This window comes from Delphinus delphis, chromosome 9 (assembly GCF_949987515.2).
Source record: "Delphinus delphis chromosome 9, mDelDel1.2, whole genome shotgun sequence".
In the NCBI taxonomy this organism is placed as follows: Eukaryota; Metazoa; Chordata; class Mammalia; order Artiodactyla; family Delphinidae; genus Delphinus; species Delphinus delphis.
In genome coordinates this window covers 65,759,495-65,778,610 of record NC_082691.1, presented here as the reverse complement: position 1 = coordinate 65,778,610, position 19,116 = coordinate 65,759,495, and the positions used below count along the sequence as shown (strand labels likewise).

Below are 19,116 nucleotides of genomic sequence, written 5' to 3'. Positions count from 1 at the left end.
AGAGGCAAATACTGTTCTGATTTTTTTTTCCACCATAGATTAGTTTTACCTGTTTTAGAAATTCATATAAATGGAATCACACAGTAAGTACTCTTATATAAATCATTTTTTCACTCAGCATAATGTTTAAAGATTCATCCACATTATTATGTGTTCCAGAATTTGTTTCTTTATACTGCTGATTAGTATTCCATTGTATGAATACACCTCAGTTTGCTTAACAATTATAGCTGCTGTGAATGTTTTTAAGTCTCTTTGGGGAAATGCTTTCACAACTGTTGGCTACATACCTAGGAGTGGAAATGCTGGGTCATAGGGTAGATGTATGTTTAATTTCATAGGAAACTGTCAGTCCTTTTCCCAAAGTGATTATACCAACACCACTGTATGAGAGTTCAGGTTGTTCTATGTTCTCCCAACATTTAGTATTGTCAGTCTGCTTTTTTAAAATTATTATTTATTTTAGCTATTCATGAAAGTAGTAATATCTCACTGTGGCTTTAACTTGTATTTCCCTGATAATTAATGATATTGAGTATCTTTTAAATGGCTTATAGGCCATTAACGTATCTTCCATTGTGATGTGTCTATTTAAGTCAATCCAAACTTGAGTTGTTTGGTTTTTCAAATTTTTGAGGTGTAGGAGTTCTTTACATATTTTAGATACTAATTCTTTGTCAGATATATGTCTTGCAAATATTTATATTAGTCTATGGTATATTTCTTTTGTACTTCACCAACACTGTCTTTTTATGAGCAAAAGTTCAAAATTTTGGTATAATCTAATTTATCAATTTTTAAATGGTTATTGCTTATCCTGTCTAAGAAAACCTTGCTATTCCAAGTTGTGAAGATATTCTCCTCTATCTTTTTCCAGAAGCTTTAGAGTTTTCACTTTTACATTTTGGTCTGTGATTCCCTCTTGAATTAACTGTGTATAACGTGAGGTAGGGGGTCAAGGTCCGTTGTTTTTCCATTTGGGTACCTAGTTCCGGTACCCAATCTATTTTTTAAAAAATCTTGTACTTTATATGTTTTTGTAAGATCCCTCAAATATTTTTGAAACAAGCAATAATTGGATTCTGCCTAAAGGCCAGAGGATGCCCTCATGAGTCTCCTTGAAGTGCTGTGATGGGTAATATTCTCCCAACATAGACATATTAAAATATAATTCCCCTCCTCCACAATAAAAGGTGCTCTGTGTTTCCTTTAGCCTTGGCCTTAAGTTATTCACTTTCCTGCCTCTCCAGGAGTGGTGAAATGCGGCTGTGCACTCACTTGACCAGGATGGTTAGCTTGTTCCTACCGGGTCTTGTGGAGATGAAGCAGCAAGATGCTTAGGAGGACTGTCTTTTGGGTCTGAGTAGCCTAATGGGTTTTTACAGGCCTCCAGGGCTTATCATCAGCACTTTGGGAGAGCGTTTGTTCCACAGAACTTTTTAAAGGTAGAGAAGTTAGACTCTGATAAGATATAGAGACAGAGCAAATCTGTGCTCTGGTTCTTTTGGTAAATTTGATTCTGGGTTCTCAGCTGAGTGCCAGTTGTTAAGTGGAGACTTTCATTTACCCTCTTTTAAACTGTTTTTCCTACCTTTCCCCTTTTTGCTCAGCAAAGAGAATCAGACCCTGTATGTATGTATGTACTTATATAGTGTGTGTGTGTGTGTATATATATATATATATATATATATATATATATATATACACACACACACACACACACACACACATATACACTTATGAAAGTATATGTACTGGTTACAAAAATAAATAATATAAGCTCATAGTTGAAAACTTTGATAATACAAATAATGTGCAAAGAAGAAAGTTCAAATCAGCTATAATCTAACACCCAGAGATAGGCCATGGTGTCATTTTTTGGTCAACTTTGATTTTGAATCTTGGCCCTGCCTCTTACTAGCTTGGCACCACTTTGACTCTAACCTCCCATCTGGGAAATGGGGATAACTTCCTTCATGGACAAGCTGTAAAAATGAAAGATGATGTATGTAAAATCTTTGGCAAATAATAGATACTAAATAAATATAAGTTCACCTATTGAAGGGTAAAGAAAGTGAGTGGGTGTAGGGAAAAAAAAATCTCAGTTCCCTTTTCCCCCCCATTTTAAGTTCTGTTATTAAACTCCTTTAAAGCAGGCACAACTAGAGGGACAGAACACAGGATAGTGGTTGCTAGGAGCTAAGGGTGAGGCAGCAGTCGATTAAAAAGGGGAAACAGTTCTATATCTTGATTGTGATGGTAACTACACAACTGTATGTGATGTTTAAAACTCACAGAACTATACACTGAGGGTGAATTTTATTGTCTACAAATTATACTTCAATAAACCTGACTTTAAAAAATACTCCTTTAAAACAAAGTCCTAAATTTCTTCATTGATTTAAATTGGTCCTTCCAGGTCCTCTCAGCATTTCCCCTCCAGTTTATCTCTTTTCTAGACACTTGAGGCTTTTTACCTTCCTGATGGTGTTCTGAATGTTGGTTTGGCTCTCCTGTTAATTGTTATACTGGATTCTTTGTTCCCTGCCTCCCTGCTTTGCTGCATATTTTATTTCCCTCTTTTGAATTGACATTCTGTTGAGCTAGCTTCAGCTGTGCTTAGCAAACCAAATGTATCGCTGTTTCACTTGCTTTTTTGTGTGTGTGTGACAGAAATGTTCTGATCAGGGCAACTAATTGATTATAGTGAGCAAGGTAAGAGAAAAGCAGATCCTGAGTCCTTGTGTTAATGGTTAAACAGACATCCTTTAAAATCTTCTAGATTGTTCCTTCTACTATGAACAAAGGACTTGGAACAATTTTTATGCTGAAAAATAAGTAAAACACAGGCTCACAGTGGAACTTGTTATAGCTACTTGTTGTAGCTCAGTTAAAACAGATACAGCTATTTGAGATGTATCTAATCACATAATACATCCTGAAATTTCCAGAACAGTCTGGATATAAAATATTCCATGCCAAGTTCTCTCTAAGAGACTCATATTGTGTAGACCAGACAAATGTATCTTGATTTTGGTTCATAAGATATTGTTGCCAGACTCACAAGTTAAATTTATTAATTCTTTCTTTATTTTTCCATTCTGCAGGTATTTACTGAGCACCTACTACCGAGTGCTAGGCTCTCTAGTAGGCTCTGGAGAAACAGATAAAATCTTTCTTGAGAAGCTAATGTTGTTCAGTCTGGGGTATGGACAGGCTAACAAATGAGTTCAGTTTCTCTAGAAAACAACTGCATACAGGAAAAGACCAGAGATAAGTCAATTCATGTACAATATAATTTGCTGAGAAGCTTTTAAACTTTACTGTATAGACATATATTTTAACTGCATAAGTAATATAGACTTGTTTTAACACACCAGTATTAGGAAGATTTTATTAGACAGCCCTTTATTAAAAATGTAGTATTTAAGTAAATGTATAATATTGCATGTATTTATATATTTTCAACAGGAGAGATTGTAATCTATTCCCAGGGCTTTCACTAGTATAACTTTTGGTTAGAAATCTTCCTCTGACTAGCTTGACCATCTTGCAGTTACTTCTAATAACAGCTGGTATGTCCTGAGTTCTGCCAAATGCCAGGTAATTTGTAGACACTTTTTCTATTACTCATGCAACTTGGTGGAGTAGGCATTTTTCTTCCACTTTATAGACTAGGTGGAGAGTGGGTTTCAAAGAGGGTGAGTGACTTGTCCAGTACCACCAGCCGACTGGAGGTGGAGGGGAGATCTAATGTGCCTGACTGAAGGCAGTGTACTCTTCTCCTGGCTACACAGCCCTTCATTGTTGGGGAGCTTTTAGCTGCGTATCAGGCATGCATTTATTTAAATCTCCGCTGCTACCGGAAAGGAAAGTGAGAAAGGGGGACGTAATTAAGATGCAGCTACTGCCAAAGCATCCCTCGTAATCCAATATTCTCGCTGCAGCCAGAGAGATCCTTGTAAGTGCCAATTGGGCCATGTCTCTCCATTCCTCAGAATCTTCTGATTAATTTTTTTTAATTAATTTTAATTTTTTTTGGCTGCATTGGGTCTTCATTGCTATGTGCAGGCTTTCTCTAGTTGCAGCGAGCAGGGGCTACTCTTCGTTGTGGTGCATGGGCTTCTCACTGCGGTGGCTTTTCTTGTTGCTGAGCACGGGCTCTAGGCACTCAGGCTTCAGTAGTTGTGGCTCACGGGCTCCAGAATGCAGGCTCAGTAGTTGTGGCGCATGGGCTTAGTTGCTCCGTGGCATGTGGGATCTTCCCGGACCAGGGCTCGACCCCATGTCCCCTGCATTGGCAGGCGGATTGTTAACCACTGCGCCACCAGGGAAGCCCCCTCTTCTGATTAATTTATTAATTCATTATTTATTTCTAAGGTTTAAAATTTTTTTTTATTGAGGTAACATTGTTTTATATCATTATATAAGTTTCACATGTACAACATTATTTTTCTACTTCTGTATACACCACAGTGTGCTCACCACTGAAGATTTAGTTTCCATCTGTCACCATACATTGATCCCCTTTACCTATTTCATCTTCCCTCACCCTTTCCCCTCTTCCCTTCTGCTCTGTTCTCTGTATCTACATGTTTGTTTTTGTTTGGTTTTATTTGTTTGTTTATTTATTTTGTTGTTGGCTCCCAGTTGTGTTAGGCTCATGGGTCTGTTCCTGTCTTTCCAGCCACATGTAGGCATACTCTCTCCTGCCCTCCCCTAGAGGTGCCCTAGCCATGCTGGCCTCTTTTTGTCCTTTTCTTTCCCTATGTCCTCCTGTCCCTGGGCCTTTTCTCCTGCACTTCCTTTTGCCTAGAAGACTGTCCTTAAGCTTTTCCACCTCTCACCCATCAGTTAACTCTGCCTCTGGTTCTCAGTGCACTGTGGCCCCTTCAAAAAGCCTGTCCTACTGCACCAACCCTCAGCGCACATGCCCACGTATTCACCTGCATCACCCGTTCATGGAGGCCATCATCAGGTGGTCATTTACAGATAGATGCAATCTTATTCTGTAAAAATGCCTCCTCCAGGAGAGAGCTCTAGGGGGGCAGGGATGCTGCAGTTTTTGCTCACCATTATCCTGGACCCTAGCACTGTGTGTGCAAAGAGTAGACACTGGAAAATAACTGTTGAAAGAAGGAATCCTTCAGTCATTCCTGCCACCTCCACTAGACTAGGCTTCCTCAACCTACACTCTCAGTAGGACCCTGAACGTTTCCTCTTTAGTCCTGTAATTAGAGACTTGGATGATTATTTGATTATTTGTCTCTTCCCCTGAGGGCCTCATAAAGGCAGGGGCCTCATGTTTACTTTCCTCATCATGGTGAGCTTAGCACAGCGCCTGCACAGAGGTTGCCCTCTATAAATTTTTGTTGAATGGGCAAGCTAGGGGCCTGTAGACAAAAAGGGAGTGATTCAAAGGTCTGAGTATAAAGGCTTCATAAAGTGGCTCGTTATCTACTAATTCAAATTTGTATTAATTTAATAAATATCTAGTAGTGTTATTAGCAACTCTCAAGCTGAATAAAACATTACTGCTACAAACAACACCCAAGGAAATCCTTCACACTGGTCTGAAGCCCCTTCCTATGGTCAGCTCTCTGGCCAGTGAAGGTAAATTCCTTCTGTTCTAGGCAGAGGCAGATTTTCCACGAGAAGCTGAAGCTTTGGGAGTGTCACTTGTGGCACACCTTCCAGGGCCCTGGGAGGATCCTTAGCAACATGTGCACAGGGCCATATGTTTTTATAAAATTAGCAAAAATAAGATATTTTAAATCACAATTAAAGGCCCTGTCTCTATCCACTCTGACTTTCCTTCTGTCACCTTATTGGGGGGATTAGAGCAGCCATGGGCATCCTGAGGTTCTGACTAAGAGGAAGTTGAGTTGGGGACACATTGAGCTTGGCTTTAGTGGGATATGTAATTTTCAGACAATTCTATGTATAGTTAAGTCATGGCTATTAGTCCCACCACCGAAATTGCTTCTGGAAAAACCCCTCCAGCCCACGGTGACGACCTACCTAGTATTGTGACACCAAGTTGGTGGCTAGTATCAATGAAGTTCCTTCTGAGAATCACTTGCTTTGGTGCTGAAGGCTATGAGGTTATTGGTGCTGGTTTCTCTATAATCCCCATACTTCCTGATTTCCTGAAAATGGCCTTTTGATCTTTGCTCTCTTGGTCTATCCAATGGTGGTGTCAGCCTCTAACTCCCTGAATTATCGGTATTTTAGGAATTACCCAAAACACTCAGAAGCTTCTTTTTTCCTGGCTGAACTCTGACCAGGCAACAAAAGCTCTGCCTGTGGCACTGGTATAGCCTCCATGGCAGAGCTGTCTCTTTGGGCACCTTAAGTGCCTATCACCCCATCTTTGTTCCCTTATCCTTCTCATGTGCCCCATGGAACCCACAGGCCAAAAGGCACATTGCTCTCTCCCCAAGACCCAGAACAATGCCCCCCAAATTGTGCCCTGGAAAAACAGACCATTCATAAGTGTGAAAAAAGGCAGACAGCAGAGTGAGGAGGGAGAGAGAGAAGACAAGGGGAAGAAGACTGACAGCAGAATGATTAAGGAAGATGATGATGTGGGCACTAGATGGACTGGCTGAGAAGACGCAGAAAAGAGAACAAAGCTGAGCTCTTCCCTTGCCAGATGTGCGTGTGTGGAATCATATCCTTATCCAGAGTTGGCTGGGGTCAGGCGCCAAGGTGAGGATGGAGCATGCTCATCTCTCTCCTGGATCACTGCAAGTTTCCTAGCTGGTTTCCCAGCTTCCACCCCTGCCCTCCTAAGTCCTTCTCACCCCTGCAGCCCAGTGATCCTCTTCAAATATGAGTCAGCACATGCCACTCCTCTGCTCTCGTACTCTCTGACCTCACTTCCGTCCTCTGTCCCCACCCTCAGTTGGTTCCAGCCGGACTCGCTGCTCCTCAAATATGCTAGGCCTCCAATAAAAATATTAAAAAAAAAAAAAAAAAAAAGCTAGGCCTGCTCCGGCCTCAGGGCCTCTGCTCAGCTGTTCCCTTTGGCTGGAAGGCTGCCCCTCGAATGTCTACCTGCTGCTCTCCTGCATCCACCGAGTGCCCTCCTCACTCAGCCTCTTCTGGTCACTCCATCAAAGACGACAACCCTCCCAATGCCCCTTTCCTTTCTAACATAATATATAATCTATTTATTTATTTGTGTTGTCTGTCTTCTTCCACTAGAGTGTAAGCTCTAAGGCAGGGATTTTTGTTTGTTCACTGCTGAATCTCCCTCTTCAAGCATAGTGCCTGGCACAGAGTAGGAGCATATTAAATATTTGTTGAAAGAATGACCTCATGAGGCAGGTGCTATTATTAATCACATTTTATAGAAGATAAAACTTGGGCTTGCCAGTGTAAAGTAACCTGCCCAAGATCACATGGTGAAGTGAAAGAGCAAGTGTTGAACCCAGTCATGTCTGTTTCAAAAGCCTGTGCTTATAAATGCTGCAATGTAACACAGTCTTCCTACAGCTGTGAACTGCTAAGAGCTGTTAATCGCTTCTCACATCAGCCTTTCTTTCTGGTTAACCAGACCACTGGGCCTTCAGATGGCCTTCCTGAGTTGCAAGTGAGTATTTAATGACAGAAAGGGATGAAGAACTAAATCATAACGCATGTGCTATGTGAGGAATTGAACGAACAGCTTTATGTCCACTTGGTTGAGAACAGAGATGTGGACTTGCTGAGGCCAGCCTCACCTGGGCTGTCTCAGAGTGGAAGAGGGCTGCCTCCGCAGGCAGGATCTCCCGCAGGCAGGCCAGACACATGTTTGGGCACCAGCAAGGCAGAGGTACCAAAATAATGAAAAAAATCTTTTATGGTAGTAAGTGGCTATTAGATATTTTTAGGAACGTATAAAAGGTGTTATTGTAGGAAAAGTCAGAACTTTGCTGGACTTCCTTACAGGCATTTGACTGAAGGCATTGTTGGATATTCAGTTACATGTGGGCAGCAGCATCAACTTTTTGGCGCACAGAGTCTCTGGAGGTCAGTCTAACCCTGCTGGTCCTGGCTGATGGTGCCAGTGGAGTCATTTTATCTATCATTTACTTTCATAAATGGTATATGAATGTGTATGGCTTCCATTACGGAATGAGAGGTCAGTGGGGGCAAGAACCGTTGCTTTGTGAATCCTTGAGGAATAACAGTGGTGTTTCAGGGAAGGTTGACTTACTGCTGTTATTTTGAAGTTGGAGTTGGAGGTCTGAAGCGCTCCTATTTTTGCTTCTACACCTTCTCTGATGTCATCTTTGTGAAGCTTTCTCTGTCTACCTCCCTGGGCTCCCCTCCCTCAGCAATTATTCACTTCCTCTTCTGTGCTACAGATATTATTATATTTATCAGATCATATCATAATCATTTTTATCCACTTATGATTCCCTATGAGACTTAGAACTCCTAGAAGTATATGGCTTATTCATTATTGCATCTAGATTCATCTATCTAGCCCAGGGCCTGGAACAGACTGAAGGTTCTAAAATTTTGCCAAAAGCAATTAAAACCAAACTTTGGAGGTTAGAGGCGTTTCTAAGGAAAAGATCTTTTTTTTTGGTGAATTCCTTCATAAGACATGCCCGGCGCCTAGCACTGTTTACAAAGCAGGTCATATTGGAGCAATTGCTTCTGCGGCCCCTTGTTTTTCGTCAGATCTTCTCTGCTGGGCTGCTCAGTGACTCACAGCAGGAAGAGGAGGCATGGGTGCTAAACTGTCCCTCGACACCTCCCCCATCATGCCCCAAAAACCCCAAAATGACAAAAAATAGGCTTGTGGTCCTTTGAGCTGCTTGGGCCTATCACTTCACTTCTCTGCTTTTCGGTTCCTTATTTTGTAGCAGTTATGAGTTGAGATGGGAGACCTAAGTTCCCTTCAGGCTGTGAAATCTGAGTCTTTGAGCCTACTCGTGGGCAATAAGCAGCCCATAATCCTGCCCTCTTCCCACTCTCTGAAGAGCAGGTCAGACTTGGTTACCTCGGAACAAGACCCACACCCACACGTGTCCTTGGAGCTGCTGTTTTGTGACAGGTCTTTCCTTTAGCTGGGAGTGCATTTCTCCTGTAACACGTCTGCTTTCTGCTGCTTACCTCTGTGCTCTACTGCTGTATCCTTGATTTTGTGGATCAAGCCTGCTCTCAATATTCATTTTATCCAGGCTTTATCCCTATAAAAATGATGTGATAAATTTAGAACACTGCATATACCATCATGCTACTCATGTATTTTATTTTAAGCTATGTATGCTGGTCTTTTTTCTGTTTGTTCTCAGATCTATTTTCTACCATCCTCAACCTTGGGTTTTGCATCCCTGGGAGCTACTTGTCCCAGGCTCCCTTATAGACCTCGCCAAATAGAGCCAGCAATGGAACACTGGAAAATGAGAGGAGGGAAGAAGCCGGGTTATTTCCTCCCCTTCCCTCTGTTTTAGATGGTGTATGGCAGCATCTTGCCCATGTCTCCAGAGCCTGCTGTACAACCCTCTCTCCATGGTTCCTGATTTATCCTGGAAATGCTGCCACAGTTCCAGATTTTCCCAAGAGGCCTCAGAATCAGGGCTCCAGTGACACTGCCTTCTCCCTTCATCCCTCTAGCTCCAGGGTTGATAGTGGCTTCCTGCTGTTCTCTGGCCTCTCAACTCTTCCATCACCTGATTAAATTCCCTCTGCAATAGCTAGCATGGCTCCTGCAGAGTATTTTCAACTCTGACTAAAATACTCTAGATGTATGTATACATCATACATATATACATGAAAATATGAATAGCTATATGAATATATGTGTATGAAACTACACATATGTATGAAGACACATGTATGTATGAAAACACATAGAAAAAGATCTGGAAGTTTACACATGAAACTGTGAACAGTGATTTTATGACTGGGAAAAGGAATGGGGCTGGGTTGGTATGGAATTGTGAAGGAGAATGATAGCTTTTTAAAAATAGCTTTACTGTGGCACAATTTACATATATAAGACCATAACATTCATATGTATGTATATGTGTTATTTAGCTTTTTTGTTTTACAATGAGCATGTATTCACATATTGCTTATCTAATATTAAAAATAAATAATTAGTACTGCCCTGGTGGCGCAGTGGTTGAGAATCTGCCTGCCAATGCAGGGGACACGGGTTCGATCCCTGGTCCAGGAAGACCCCACATGCTGCAGAGCAACTAAGCCCATGCGCCACAACTACTGAAGCCCGCATGCCCTAGAGCACTTGCGCTGCAAATACTCAGCCCCCATGCCACCGCTACTGAAGCCCATGTGCTCTAGGGCCCAAGTGCCACAACTACTGAGCCCACATGCTGCAACTACTGAAGCCCGTGCACCTAGAGCCCGTGTTCCGCAACAAGAGAAGCCACTGCAATGAGAAGCCCACGCCGCATCGCAGAGTAGTCCCCACTCACTACAACTAAAGAAAAGCCCGCGCGCAGCAACGAAGACCCAATGCAGCCAAAAATAAATAAATAAATAAATAACATAACATAACATAACATAACATAACATAACATAACATAACATAAATAGCAGGAGTGGGGCAGCCTTAAGCCATGTAGGGAAAGCCTTGCAGGTGACACTAACATTCATTCATGCAACAAATATTTTTTATTTACTATGTGCCAGGCACTGAGGGTCCATCAGTGAACAATATGGCCATGATCCCTGCTCATATTATCTGCAGTAATTAAATACACACTTATGTCAGTACTAATTAATTATGAAGAAGAGGGCAACAAAAGTCCTAACCTAGTCAGGGAGGGCTTCTCTAAGGAAGTGACTTACTAGCTAAGAGCTGAAGGATAAGCAGTTAAAGCTTAGTTGCTGGAGGGAAATATGAGACAATATGAGATGGTAAAGCGGGGCTGCCACTGAGTGCTTCCCTGGTTCCTGTTCTCAGGGAAGCCGTTCTAACAATAGAGTTTGCTAGAAGGTGTTCCTCGTTGGAACCCATAATGGGATGCCAGTCAACGGGAAGTGTGGGGAGGTTCTGTGGGACCAGACTTCTACTGCTGTAGCCATGCCTCCCACAGCACTGGATCCATCGTCTGCATGCCAGGTGGCTCCCACCTGGAGGAGAGGAAGCCAATGCCTTGTGTCCTGTAGCAGTTGACAAGGCTGGTTTGGAAGTGGCTCAAAAGCTAAGGATGCCCTGGGGTCAGCAGCAGTAACAAAGGTACCCATGTCCATCAACCCCTCATCCTTTAATGGGAACAACTGACACTTTCTCAATCTTAAGTAGAGTGGCATGCAAATGCCCAAGACAAGTGCTCAGTCCAGCTTCCATCCATATTTCTACTTCTGAGGTCTTCTTGAAATGAAATGCTGGAACTTGTGGTAAAAAGCTATTCATGAAGCAAGTCTCATTCTTTCTAAGCTCCGTATTTTTCTCTTTCTGCTTAACCTAATTCAGATTTTTTGCCTGTGCCTCAGTCTTTCCAATTCATAAACATTTTGGAAATGACTATAATCTCCTTGTTTTATTGTAAGTCACCAATCTCATTTTAGTGTAAGCCACCAATTATTCTGTGAAATTAAGTCACTTATAAAGTAGTCCATTGATTATAATTACAGTTTAGTTACAGCTTGTCCAGGTCTCCCAAACTATGTAAAATCAGGTTATGTTTCCTTTGACGTCCAAATTACAAAGGTAACAACAGGATCTTAGCTTGACCTCAGTGTCCTGCAGCTATTTCTGGGCGTCCCCAACGGGATGTGTGATTCGTGCTCACAAATCGGCTGCTGTAACCACATAGGTCCACCTAGTCCTTTCTCTTCTGCACTGGCTCCACCAGGTCTGCTTCCTGCAGGACCACTTGGAAAGCATCAGTGCTGTCACTGCCCATCATGAAAGCAGCACTGATGGTGCCAAGTCCACAATCTCTCCCAGTGCTGCCAAGCCAGCCAGGCTTTGGGCTCTCAGAGCAGAGTGAGATTTCATGAGCAAGCAGGGAAAATGGCCTCTTCCCTCCAGCTCTGTGCTCCACTTTGGCACCCGGGATCTGATTCTATGGTGCTTTGGACTGAGAATCATAAATGTTTCTTGTGAATAGTTTTCCCAATTTCTGGCCTTCATCTATCTAACCCCTGGGGCTCAAAACCAAGTTCAAGGTTTTAAGGAGGAGACAATCTGTACCATCCCTCAAACCTTCATGGTTCTTAGCCGTCCCGGCAGTTACACTTGGGTCTGCTCTCCAAGTCACAAAACAAAAGTTCCCAACCATATTAATAGAAGCAAACAGATGCTATAGTGTCTGTGCGGGTGATAATTGTGCTGATGGGTATCAATACTAACAATCTAAAATTAGCCTCAGCTGGCTAAAATATATTAATAGTTTTAATTCACTCTAATAACTGAAATAACTAGTTTCAAGTAGATTCTGAAAATAAATACCCCATATCACAATGTCTTTTCCAAAAAAGACTGAACATATATGCACATTTATGTCAAAAAATTCCCAAGAACTACACAGGTGAGAACCTGTTTACCATGGAAACCAAGCAAGAGCTCCTCCTCAATTCTCACCTGAGGCTGAGGTGCGCGGCTGCTGTTTAAGAGCAAGGCCTGTGGTCTAGCAATGCTCTTGCCTATGTAAGGCCCTGCTTTACCTCAGTGGGAGGCTTCCATCATTTCCTGGTGAAACTAGTAATACTGAGTACGGTCTTCGTGGGACATGGAGCTCTCAAGACATTTATCATTCTTTCATTTAACATTCACTGTGTCCCCTCCTGCTAGGGGCTTTGGGGAATTAAAAAAAGGTATAAGACATTCTTTTTAGAAGTTTACAATGTAAAACAAGTTCATTTTTTGAGGTCATTGTGCTAAGTGAAATAAGTCAGACAAAGACAAATACTGTATGATCTCACTTATATGTAGAATAAAAAAAAAAAACCAAACTCATAGAAACAGAGTAGATTGGTGGTGGAGGAGAAATGGAAGAAGGTGGTCAAAGGGTACAAACTTCCATTTATAAGATGAATACATTCTGGGGATGTAATGTACAGCATGGTGATTATAGTTAACAATACTTTATTGTATACTTGAAAGTTGCTAAGAGAGTAGATTTTTAAAGTTCTTGCCACACACACACACACACACACACACACACACACACAATTGTAACCATGTGAGGTGGTGGATGTGTCAACTAACCTTGTGGTAATCATTCTGCAATATATACATATATCCAATCATGTTGTACACAGTAAACTTATACAATGTTATATGTCCATTATATCTCAATTACGTGGGGAAAATTGACTTTTTAGTGAGTCAGACACTATTTAATTTACATTTATGGATTCTCTCACTTAATCCTCATGTAAAGTAAAAGCTACTATTAGCTTCGTTTTACAAATGAGGAAAGTGAAACTGAGTGACTTGCTCAAGGACATAGCAGAGTCGGGATTCTATTAGAATCTTTGCTTTTATCCAATGCATTGTGTTTCTCCTTCCCAACTTCCATTAAAAATCCTAGGACTGTTGCCAATCAGATAACCAGATTCCCCTCAATATATATTTGATTTGAACATAGCAAATTCTGTAAGTTGGTACAAAACAGTTTCTTCACTGACTGGTAAGAATTGTCAGAGTAGTCTCACCACATTACAACGCTCCAGTTTCCTGTGCAGAAATCTGGATTAAAGCTTTAATCTGGATTAAAGAGTTCTTAAAAAGTAGTAGTGCCTTTTGGGACTTCCCTGGTGGCACAGTGGTTAAGAATCCGCCTGCTGATGCAGGGGACACGGGTTTGAGCCCTGGTCTGGGAAGATTCCACATGCCACGGAGCAACTAAGCCCGTGTGCCACAACTACTGAGCCTGCGCTCTGGAGCCCGCAAACCACAACTACTGAGCCCAAGAGCCTAGCGCCCATGCTCCACAACAAGAAAAGCCACTGCAATGAGATGCTCGCACACTGCAACGAAGAGTAGCCCCCGCTCACTGCAACTAGAGAAAGCCTGCGCAGAGCAATGAAGACCCATTGCAGCCACAAATAAATTAAAAAAAAAAAAAAGTAATAGCGCCTTTTAACTATACTACTGGTTATTTTTATAACCATTAGGGTATAAGTATAGACAAAGGAAGTTTTCTCAAGATGTTTCACTAAGATGTATAAGCATTTTAAAGAACCAGATTGTAGTAACTACATGTTATTTCTCTACATTTGATAATATAGAAATCTACTTCTAATAAAATAATGACAATAGTGAGTGGTTGTTTCCCTTCAGGGAAACTTTAAAAAAGGCATGGCAAAGCTCTGGTCACTACAGGACAGGTTTAAAGTTCTACTAGGAGTTGGGGTTCTTAGATGTTGATGACGTTGACGGGTTGTTAGGTGTTATACTAAGACCCATGCTAGGTGATAAGAGACAGCACAGCACAGTGGTTAAGAGCATGATGCTGAAGTTCAGATCCCAGTGTTACCTTTTACTACCTTTGTGACCTTAGGCAAGTTACTCAACCTGTCTGAACCTCAATTTACTATTCTGAAAAATGGAGAGAACATTACCTACTATTATGGATTGCATGTTTGTGTTACCCCCAAATTCACATATTGAAGTCCTAACCCGCAGAGTGGTTGTATTTAGACATGGGGCCTCTAAGGACATAATTAAGGTTAAATGAAGTCCTAAGGATGGGGCCCTGATTGGACAGGATTAGTGTCTTTTAAGAAAAGACACCAGAAAGCTTGCTCCCTTTCCCTCTCTGCACGGGCACAGAGGAAAGGCCATGAGAGCACAGTGGGAAGGTGGCCGTCTGCCACCTAAGGGGAGAGCTCCCACCAGACACCAACCTTGCTGCTGGCACCTTGATCTTTGGACTTCCAGTCTCTAGAACTGTGAAAAAGTAAATGTCTGCTGTTTAAGCCAGTCTATAGTATTTTGTTATGGCAGCCAGAGCAGACGAAGACACTTACCTTGTAAGGTTGTTGAAGGATTAAATGAGTTGATACACTTAAAGAGCTTCCCACAGTGCCTAGCATGTGGGAAGTCCTGTGTGAGGGTTAACTAGAGTTGCTGGCCTCAGATCTGTGGGTTTGGGTTTTGAGAATGGTGATGTTGTGCACAAGTGTGGCATACATAATTGTACATGGGCACACTCAGTTCTGAAAAACAAATTTGAGAAATTAATTTTAAATTAATTAAGTGGGAAGACATTTACATTCTAAAGTGAACTTCGGCAAAATTAAATGTGCCAGCCTAGGTTAGGGCCGATATCTCATGCCTTCCTCCACCTCTCCTCAAAAGTTTAGATTCATGTTAGTTTAAAACTTCTTGCCCCTCTCCCTCCGCAATAAAACCTCAAACCAACTATAAGTAAATTGTTATGGGTCTCTGGGGAAAAAGAAAACGGAACAGGAAATATCTGGATAGATAAGGGAAGCCTGTAAAACATAGATGATGGTTGTAATTTTAGGAATTCCAATATGAATGACATCAAGTCAAATTCTCATTTTAAAAGAATAGAGGCCAGAATGCTTAAATGTTAGTCTTTAAATATATTTTTCCTTTTAATGTACTAAATTCACATATATATGATCCTTTAGTCTTCAGGTAATTATTATGAAAGTCAACTTAGGATAGAAGAATCATTTTCTATGAAGGATCAGAAAACACTATGAAAAAGAAACAACTGCTTTCAATAAACATTAAAATATACTCTCAGTTCCAAAGTATCATTCCTTACAAGGGAGGAGGAAGAAGAGTTGGGAAAGCAGGAGAAAAAGAGGGAGGGACAAAAAGAAATAGAGAGGAAGGGAAAGGGAGACAAGAAATGGAAAAACAAGAGAAAGGAGGAAAAGGAGCAAAGAGAAGGAGTGAAGAGGACTGTAAAAAAATTGGTTATGAAAAAAAAATTGGTTCTGTAGCTTTGAGGGAGCTGTTTGTTAAGGTCCTTTGTAAAGTTCGGGGGTGGGCTGGGGTGGGCTGGGGAGGTGGAGAGGAACAACATTCTCTTCCAACCTTTTGAAATTTAGATGAGCTCATTAATCAGTTCTCTCAGCTTCCACTGCCCAGACCCTGGGAAGAACAACCTTTGGCCTGTGGACACCAGGCTCTCCAGGCTTGGAGATGTAGCACTCAGGTCTAATTTTAGCAGTAAGATTTAGACCAGTGAATAATAGTTGTACCCTCCAACCCCAGCCCCTCCGCACTCATCCAAGCTTAAGGATGAAGAAGGCCTTTCCTGAGCTTGCCCACCATTTGCGGCCCTGGGACTGGAGTTCTGTGAGCTACTGTCTCCATAGGGCTTAGGTCCTGATAGAGGACCACACAGGTGGCGAGTATGACAGACAGAAAGAATGAGAGCGATATCTTCAGCTTCCTTCCTTTCTTCTTGAGGCTATTGTTCAGTAAGAATATACCCTTCTAGGTTTTTATAATTTGGGAGTAGAGACAGAAAATTTTAATTTACATGTACAAAGTGTTAAGCATTAGGGATACAGATAGGCACGGGAGAAGATGTCAGAGTTCCTGCCTCCTTAGGTTGATATTACAGTGGGGGAGGCAGTATAAGCCCCTCCTCTGCACTGTATTTTGTACCCCTCCACCCTAACCAGATATGTTCACACCTTCCAATACACACTCTTACTCTTGCTCCCTCCTGGACTCTCCCTCTCCTGGCACCAGGGCAAGAGGCTTTCCTTGTCCCTGGTCTGGTCTTCAAATCCCTAAATTGTAATTGTAGATTCATATGCAGTTGGAAGGTGGATCCTTTCGTGCTCATCACATGTCATGCAATAGGATTTGTGATGAATTCCATGAAATCTCATAGGCTTTAATGGAAAAATTTACAAAGCAAGAATGAACAAGAAAAGAGAAAAGATGGGCCAAGGTTCTCTGCTGGACACACCATGGGTGGACATTTCAGGGAAGAGAACTTGCCCCCTTGCTGTTCTCCTTATAGAGCAAGAGTGAGAACGTCTTAGTCAGCTGGGAGATAATCCGACTTCTTGTGTGTCATCCAATCTGGGGTTAGATACCAGCTCTTAACTGGAGTCACCTAGCAAAGCCGACTGTCCAGCACCTGAGGACCTTGAGTTCTATGGAGGGGAGAAGCTTGTCCCTCGAGAGGTTTGGGGGCAACCCCTCCTGCAGGGAAGAGGTGAAGAGCCCAGGTCCCAGCTGGCTTGTTGTTCAGACAACCCAGAATAACCAACCTAGGTCAATTTTGGCCAATCCTGACTGTGGCACTACGAATCTTTTTCATCTTTATACCTCTAGCACTTAGCATAGAGCCCGGCATATGAAAGGTACATGAGCAATGCCTGATGATCTAATAAGTAAATGTGCTTTTGTGCCAGCTGAAAACAAGTGATTTTGTTCTTGCTGATGAAATGATAGCAAGACTAATAATACACGTCGGTGCTTACATTTCTTGAATCTGTGGAAGTCTATGTGTATGCTCTGACTCTGATTTGGTGAAATGTCTTTGAAGGATCCACAACTGTATGAGAAGTCACCCTGGCTTAAGCAAGAACTACTTTTACTGAATTTCTACCATTTCCTTGCAGCTCTGGCAAATAAGGCAGTGTCTGGGCTCTGAGACACTCAGTAAAGGAAGTCTCTGCAGGTGGCAGCTGCTCTGGAATTTCCCACAGCCAGTCCTCTAACAATCCTCTAAAATCTTTAGTACTTTGATTGAATTAGATGCAGGGTATAATGGGAAGTTAGCTACTGTTTGCAATTTTTTAATGAAAACAATTTGAAAAATTACATCCCTTAAACAATTTTCACGGGGACAGTGATTCCTAATCTCTTCCTCTCAGAAAACCCCTTTTAATATGATTTCCCCCACAAAAATCTCTGTTTTGAAAGAATTTGTTTATAAGCAAACACATTTGTTAAATAATAATGAATTTATCTTCCCAAGAGGAAACCAAGGAGTCAAGTTTTGTTTTTTTTTTTCCTAACTAAAAGTCATCCTTGAGGCTTGATTTTGAGTAAGCAATTACTTTAAGCTTCCTGACAAACTGAAAATAGCTAAAGAAATTTTCCCCTGCCCCCTTAGACGGTGGTTATTATTTTCCTAAACTGGTAGGATTCTAGGTTTGAAACTAGGTTCCAGAGGGCACCAAGAAAATATCACCCATTTAACAAAGGCCTGTGACTTCTCCTAGGTCTTTTGCTATCGATTTACCCTCCTTACTGGTAATAAATGCTCTACTGAGGCAGTTATTCCTGCCTAAGTCTAGGTGTCCTGCTGAGTGATGAGATTTTTGTCTGCCAAGCAGGTAGAGGCCAGACTTTAGTCCCAGCCTTCTGTTAAAAAGACATCGCTGGATGGTCAACAGGCAAGCTGGTCTATCCAGAGCCCTCACCTAGCCCTCACTGTCCCTTTGAGTTGTAGAAAAAGTCACATGTCTTCCTTGAACCTTTCCACCAGGGTTTTGCTTGATTTGTGGTATGAAGCTGTTACTTCAGGATGGGGAAAAAATTCTCAAGCAAGAGCATAATACAACAGTAAGTAACACTATTTTCTAAAAGGAAAAAAGAGCATTTTCATTACTTTCATAAATTGCAATAGCACTTTTTTGGGGAAAGATTAGAATAAATAGGAGCTTGGAAATCTGACCTTGGCTGGTGTAAGAATAGAGAGAATCTGGTACTTCTTAATTTCCCATTCAGGTTCTCAGTGTTCCAGGAAGCAGTGTGTTCAAGTTTCTTTTCTCCATTTAGTTCTCCTGAATGCCCAGCTTCAGTGCCCAGGCATTGCTGCCAAAGATCCTGCTGGCACATTCAGCTGCCATTCAAGGAAACAGCCCTCCACACCGCCTCGCACTTGGAAGTCTGTCTTACAGCATAAAACAGGTGGAAGGACATTGTGCCTTTAGAGTTCTACAGGCATGTCTTGCTACTGCTATTGCCCAATGCCAAGAATGACAAAAATCTTTTGTGTATGTTTGGGGGTGGGAAAGACCAGATATTACTGTGAATAGCAGTTAACTTGCTATTTGGACAAGATTCCCCAGGGCAGCTGTTGTAACTCAGGCAGCAATAACTCTAACACTTGGCTCTGTTGCTAGGATGGATTGACAGAAACTTTGGACAAACCATTTAAAAAATTATGCTCCCATGACACAGTT

The 19,116-nt window shown here is 41.8% G+C and overlaps 1 long non-coding RNA gene across 3 annotated transcripts in view; it reads right to left on the bottom strand.

Annotated features, from left to right (window-relative positions):
• The window catches only part of LOC132431129 (uncharacterized), a 46,440-nt gene extending 31,156 nt beyond the window's left edge, over positions 1 to 15,284 (bottom strand). The window contains exon 1 of one of the 3 annotated variants that reach the window (XR_009520653.1): positions 14,950 to 15,284. This is a non-coding gene — a long non-coding RNA (uncharacterized lncRNA). The remainder of the gene's footprint in view (positions 1 to 14,949) is intronic. The other 2 variants (XR_009520652.1, XR_009520651.1) reach the window with 2 other exon arrangements.
• Positions 15,285 to 19,116: the final 3,832 nt, after the last annotated feature.